The sequence below is a fragment of the Lactuca serriola genome, chromosome 8, assembly GCF_051521515.1.
Source record: "Lactuca serriola cultivar US96UC23 chromosome 8, Lser_US96UC23_V15, whole genome shotgun sequence".
Taxonomy (NCBI): Eukaryota; Viridiplantae; Streptophyta; class Magnoliopsida; order Asterales; family Asteraceae; genus Lactuca; species Lactuca serriola.
This window is the reverse complement of record NC_136415.1, coordinates 248,948,971-248,955,957: the sequence shown is the minus strand read 5'-3', so window position 1 is coordinate 248,955,957 and position 6,987 is coordinate 248,948,971. Positions and strand designations below refer to the sequence as shown.

Here is a 6,987-nt window from a genome sequence, read left to right as displayed (position 1 = left end):
CTATAGCAAGGCTAAAAGAAGTAAGAGATTCTTCTAGAAAGAATATATACATGGATATCTATACACATTTAGTAATCCTTGTTATACACTACTAGAAAAACAGCCTTTTACGACGCGCAATGTGTGTCGTAAAACGCTCAGACGATGCGCAAATGTGTGTCAAGGAAGGCCCTGTCATAACGAGAGACGGCACGCTTTTGCGCGTCGTCTATAGACAACACGCATTTACAACGCGCATTTACGACGCACAATTCTTATCAAGGAAACCCCTGTCATAAAGGAAGAAGACACGCATTTTTGTGTCGTAACCTTATGACGCGCGTGTTTATAACACGCAATGCGTATCAAGAAAGCCCCTGTCATAAATGTAGATGACACGCATTTGCATATCATAAACATCAATAACCATTTACGATATGCATTTACGATGCGTCTTTACGATACTAATTTACGCATAATACAAAAATATTTAAACAAATATATACCAAAACAATCAATTTCATCCAATAACATCATGTCAAAAAATCGTAATACATTGATATTAAGGGGATCTAATTGTACATTGTTATTAAGAGGTTTTCCCTAACTATATAACCTAATACTACATTGCGTATCAAGGGACACCTTCTGCAAAGTAACGTTATACAAACTAAAAAGATATACTCAAAGGTGATAAACATCAAATTCCAACTAAGTAGAGTTGCATCTTGCCTTTCATAACTCTATAAGACTAATGAACCCTGCTCCAATAATTCTTGTGACCTGATCAAATAAAAGTCAAAATTAATATGCTAATATAATTAATAGAAGAATCAAACAAGGAATGTTAGTTGCCAATACTTGTGCCAAATGTGAGTGGCCAATACTTGACACCAGCCTACACACAAGCACATATACATATCAATATAAGTGCATAAATAAATAAATAAATAAATAAATAAATTTCAGTTCATTACAATCGAATACTTGATAAATACATAAAGAATTAGATTAAAAAATGACCAAAAAAACCCTTGCATAAGTAAGAATTTTATGAGTCCCTTATAAAGAATTAGATTAAAAAATGCAATATAAAGTTTTCAAAGAATCACCTGTATAAATCCTCATCTAACCAAATCCTCCATAACTCTCCCTCGAACTCCAATTGCATGAAAAACCAAGGGTAAATTCTCTCTAAGCTCCTTTGTCTCCTTTTGGGCTCTTTCTAGATTCTCTCTAAGGTTGAAGGGTAATACTTTCAATTTCTTTTTGTTTATTAAAGCATATGATAATTAAAAATCAAGATTTGTTACCTTGGCATGGTTTTGGCGGGTATCATCATACTGCTTCCATCTAGAAAAGGTTGAAACCATCCTAGATGCCACCTGGATCAAGACAAGGATAAAATGGTAATTTCAATCAACCCCAGAAGATTCATATTGTAAAAGAGCTAGATACAAGAATGATGCAATTGCAACATCTTGCATCCATCCCCATTGCAAAATACTTTACAAGGGTGTTTTAAAATTTTGATTTTGGTCCGATTCAAATGAAGAAAGATAAAGAAGGGCAATTAAGTCATTTTTACCTAAGGGTTCAGTTTGTCAAGTTGCAGCACACAAGGTCTCCTAAGAACTTGTAGCCTGAGCCATCTTTAGCATGGAAGTTAACAGGTGATGCACAAAATCCTCTAATCAGTGAATGCACCTATCCAAAATCAAAGTTCAACAAAATACTTAATATATAATTAATATGTCAAATGTGGTCACAAAAGTTATAATCAAAACAGTGATTCAATTTTAATTAAGTTACAATTTTAATATTTCTTATTGTAGCCTTAATTTGGTTTTAAACTTCTAATCATCTTTTATTATGAAAATTTTTGTTTATAATTACATCATGTATAAAGTAAATTTGAGAAAACATATTGTTTCTAAATATAATAAAAATATCCACATAAAAAATCATTGCATTCCTACACGCCAACCAACAAGATCATAGAATGCAATAACTCATTCCATTACCATGTCCATTCCATTCCTTCTATCATTCCATTTCATCCAACTAAACACACCATTAGTATGTTTTGACTTCTAAACCATTTGACCCATTTCTCTTTTTGTCTTTTTTTTTAAATTCTACCTAATTGGCCCGTTATCATTCATATATAAACTCAAGTCAACTCAATAAGACTAAAGTTGTGACCTTGTTGGGATTCCTTAGGTCAAATGCTGAGAATTGATCTATCATATTTGTATGCATTCAACACAAGCTCACTCATTTCTTCATCTTCAAGAGATGCAAGATACCAGTCAAAATCATAAACATCAACACTCACCAATTTATATAAAAAAAAAAGGGTACTTAAGAGCAAATATATATATACCAAGAGCAGTGTTCTTAAGAGCACGTCTTGCCATATTAACATGGTCAAACTCATACTTCTCTGAGCTCCTATTTTCTTTCACCTGTCAAAGTCAAACATGTCACACATTAATTCACAAAATGTTCATATGTGGGGTGGGGTGGGCAGGAGGCATATTTTTTACCAGGGTTATCACAAAATGTTCAAACATTAATTCACAAAATGTCAAAGTCCAACATGTCAAACAATGGTATTTACAAAATTCCAATACGAAAAAGCATGGAAAGTTGACTAACTTCAATTACTTATAAAATTCCAAGGATCTAGATTTAATAGGAGTCTTATTTTCATAAACAAATCTAATAATAGGTTCAAATTAAATAGTGGGAGTGTGGGACAAAAAACACAAAACATAAAACATAAAACATAAATGTGGTAATTAGGATGCAATTTATTTATATATTTATATGAGTTAGTTAATAAAGCTCCCACTTGACATGCTTTGTGGGCCTTGTGATCACACTTGTCCTTGAGACACCACCATTTGTGTCCTCCCTCCAGGACCTTGAACATACCCTTGATTCATCCCTGTCCCCCACCATATGATGCTGTTGTGGTGGTGCCGCCTGCTGCTGTTGCTGCCCCTGTGGCGGAATCTGCTACAGGTGTTGCTGCTGTTGCTGTTGCTGTTGCATTTGCGGGTGTTGTTGTGGTTGTGGTTGTTGACTGGATATCTGTGGCTTAAACACCACCCTGTCCTGACACCAAATAAAATTAATTATAAACAATTTTTATTTTAATTTATAAGGATAAAAATGACAATTTACTTACCCCAGGGAAAAGCATTCCAATTAGTCTATATGCTTTATCAGAAACAAAGAGTAAAAGCGTTTGTGAAGGCAGTTGTATCACTGCACAAAGCTTCTTTTATTACAGTTGACCAAGGAATCCATGTTGATTCATTGCCCAAAAAACTAGGAAATCTTCTTTTCCCACATATTGCCTGGAACTTAAATTTAAATTTAAATATTTAATATGACAAAAAAAAAAGATTTTGGTAAAGCTTACTTGTTCATGTGATCTTGAGATATAAGTCGCACTATTTGCATTGTTGGTAGCCAATTTGCCGCAAGCCTAAGAGAGAAGGGTATTTCAGGTATTTCAATAATAGTCAGAATCAAACATTTTGCTTAAATACTATGTGATGTTATGTCATGGGTGACATACGATTCAGAAGCCGATGCACTCCGGTACCCCTACAATATTTTTAAAAAACAAAATGTGTAAGTTTTTTTTTTCAGACGAATTAAATTAAATTAAATTAAATTAAATAATATAATTAAACTTACTTTTAATCTTGTAATAAATACAGGCTGGCTTTGTCTCTGACCCGATAAATTCCCCTGCATCATTTATCTCAGGCTTATATTATTCCAATTTCCAAATTAATGATTAATAATAATAATAATAAATTTATAATATACCTCCTAGACTTTGACATATTTTGACTGTGCTGATTGCAATGTACCTGTTGATTGTTGTGTGAGACTTACATTAGCTGCTGTATTATTATTATTATTATTATTATTATTATTCAGACCACCAGATTGCATTCCTTGTACTTGTTGTTGAGTCATCACTAGAGTCAGCATCATTGATCCCATTCCAATCATGGTTCCGGTTCCGGTTCCAGTTCTGGTTCTGGTTTCGGTTCCATTACCTGTTTGACCTACACATACTACACCACTGATCATATTATTTTGACTCATTCCCATTCCACTTTGCACCATTTGCGACTCGGGAATGGTCCCTTGACTCGTCCCCAGAGCGGAATTACCCATTCCAATGCTTCCTTGAATCGGTTGTGAAATATTTGATGTAGCCGAAGCAAAAGAGCCAGGGATAGTCAATGCCACCTGTATGAATGAAGAAAGTGTTGACTGAGTGAGTCAGTCGATCTCTCCTTCCAGTGGATCATCCTTCTTCAATTTAAAACACAACTGCAGTTAGAATGATATCAGTGTGGATTTTGCACAAACTTAATGTATTCTAAATGTGAATGTTAATTGTAATAGAGAGAGAATATTGGAGTATAGAGATGAAAGCCAACGTTTGGATCAGTATGGTAGATTATATGATTCTTCAGTCTCCAATGATGGGTTTGAGCTTGATGCAAGTCACATTGTCCAGGTACGTTCTTCTAGGTGTAAAAAGTAATGAAAAAAACTTCTTAACGACTGAATTTCAACAGGAACTTGGTGGAATCACTACAACCATGGATCGACAAAAGCTTATGTTACAAGAACTCACATCAAATGTCAAAGACATGCTAAGAAACACAGAGATTTCTGTTGCTCGAAGGGTACATCCGACATTACATCTCCCTTCTAACTCCCAGCCATGGATCGACAAAAGCTTCTGTTGTTTTAAATAGTAAACATATTTTCCTAATTGCTTGAAACTTGTGCAGGCTTTCTTCACCTCTATATACACTACTAACATGCAAAACCCTGTATAAAAAATCATAATATAAACCAAAACAAGACACATTATATGAATATGATATGAAAATGAAATGATGCAGGTATTAGTAAGATTACCAAATGGAGAAAGAAAGGGGAGGCGGTTCCATTTCAGTGCAACAATACAATCTCTATACGACTTTATTGATTCTTCTGGGTCCTTAGAAATTGGAAGTTACAGCCTAGTCACCATTCCCACGTGTCCTTTATGGTCCAGAAAAACTCTCTTTCACCCTTAAACAAGTTGGATTACATCCTCAAGCCTATCTTTTTGTGGAACAGAAATCATGAATCAGCCAGAGCAATCAGGAAGTCAGTCTATAACCATCCAGAACTTTATGTGGGCAATATATTATCAGGAAGTCAGTCATAATCATTTAACAAAATCCAGACTCTTAATAAAAAAATAAAAATAAAAATAAAACCAATTGAGTTATAGGATTCATGTGAGATGCAACAAAATATTACTTACAGTATACCTTGACTTCTCTCATTTGTCCTGTTTATTCTTCTGAGATGGAGCACTAAGAAAATCTGAATCAGATCCGAGTGTGGGCTTTTTTGTCTTTGATGTTTTCTCTTTCGAGGAAGCTAACTTCAAGCCAAATCTGTGGTTTCTGTGGATGAGACTTGGTTATGATTGAAATGGTAAAATAATAAGTTAATATAAAGTAATAGAGAGAAATGAAATACCTTTTGATGAGAATGTCTATGACTCGTCTTAAACTGTAACAAATGTTTGCTCCTTCTGAACTTCTGGCTGCCAAAAACCAAAGTATCTTTAAAGTCATTTTTACTTTCAAAACCTCCATCCTTCATCAAGTTTTTCAATATTAATGACCTCTTTGAGGTTAAGTGCATGACCTAATGGCTTCTTTTGCTACCACTAAGAAGCAATTGATGCCAAGATCCATAATGTACTCTCTGTGACGAGAAAAAGGGAGAGGGAGTACGAACAGCCCTAGAATTAATATTAAACCCTAGATAACCAAAGATGATTATATGTAAAAAAATATCACAGAATCCAAAATCGAGAGAGGAAGAAACATATAGGGAAAAAATAAACAGGACAAACCTTCTCAATTTCTATGTGCGTAATCGTTTCTTGTAAGTCAGATAGAGATGAGCCGGCGAAGGTTGTGTGGAGAAAAAAATTAAACCAAAGAGCATACAAATTTTAATCGACCCGAAAATTAAAGTAACGGACTGTTGTGATGTCGATTGAAGCGAGACAACCGCTCGAAACCATGGAAGTGATTAGATAGTGAGGTTTCACACGATTTCAGCTAACTTACAAACATCATCTGCAAATTAAAATGGAAAAACACCTACATGGAATCATCGGTTAATATAAGAGAAAGGATTTGGTGTTCAGAAGATGAAACGACGGTGAAGGCAGGTGAAGGTAATATAAGTTTTAACTTACCGGTGAGGGTTTCCCACAAGGCAGAACTTTGGTGGACCGGAGCAGCGAAGAACGGTAGGTTGACGATGGTCGATTGTTGCAGAGGCTTGGGAGAACCGGTCGAGAATCAGAGAGAGCGTTTTGAATTTTCTTCAAAAGCCCTAGGTAGAATGGTTCTTGAAAAAGCACTAGGAATTAGTGAATGAAGGGAGATATAGAGGAGAGATTGAAGAAGCGGGCCCTTCAAAATTTTAGAATTTCAGAGGATTTCACTTTTGCCCTTAAAAAACACGTGTTTGATAAAAAAAATATATATATATATATATATATATATATATATATATATATATATATATATATATATATATATAAAAAGCGACATTTCTAGAGAACACGCATTTAAAATAAGTGCCCTCCGTGTTTGTATTTTTTTTGTTGGACATTAATTTTAAGGCACGCAAAAATGTGTGTCCTCTATCCTTCAAATTTTGGAAGGCTGACATTATTTTTAAGGACACACAAAAATATGTATCGTAAATCAGAGAGTGTCATTGTTTGCGCGTCATTAAAGGGTATTTTTCTTGTAGTGATAAGGATTTTCTCATATTGATGTCATTGACTATGGTCCTTATCATACTCATGACATTGACTATGATCAAACATTTTCACAAGTAGCTATGATCAGATCAACAAGGATATTATTTACTATAACTTCA

The 6,987-nt window shown here is 34.4% G+C and overlaps 1 pseudogene across 1 annotated transcript; it reads right to left on the bottom strand.

The window, feature by feature from the left end:
- Positions 1-482: 482 nt before the first annotated feature.
- LOC145065611 (mediator of RNA polymerase II transcription subunit 25-like) lies at positions 483-6,471 on the bottom strand (annotated as a pseudogene). Its single transcript, XR_013688489.1, has 17 exons — positions 6,293-6,471; positions 5,942-6,194; positions 5,560-5,626; positions 5,339-5,483; positions 4,945-5,200; positions 4,455-4,854; positions 3,829-4,344; positions 3,694-3,747; positions 3,572-3,600; positions 3,413-3,478; positions 3,176-3,353; positions 2,366-3,102; positions 1,568-1,686; positions 1,293-1,364; positions 1,092-1,215; positions 841-877; positions 483-762 (listed from the first exon to the last, which is right to left on the bottom strand). The product of XR_013688489.1 is annotated as a mediator of RNA polymerase II transcription subunit 25-like (transcript).
- Between the last annotated feature and the right edge of the window lie 516 nt (positions 6,472-6,987).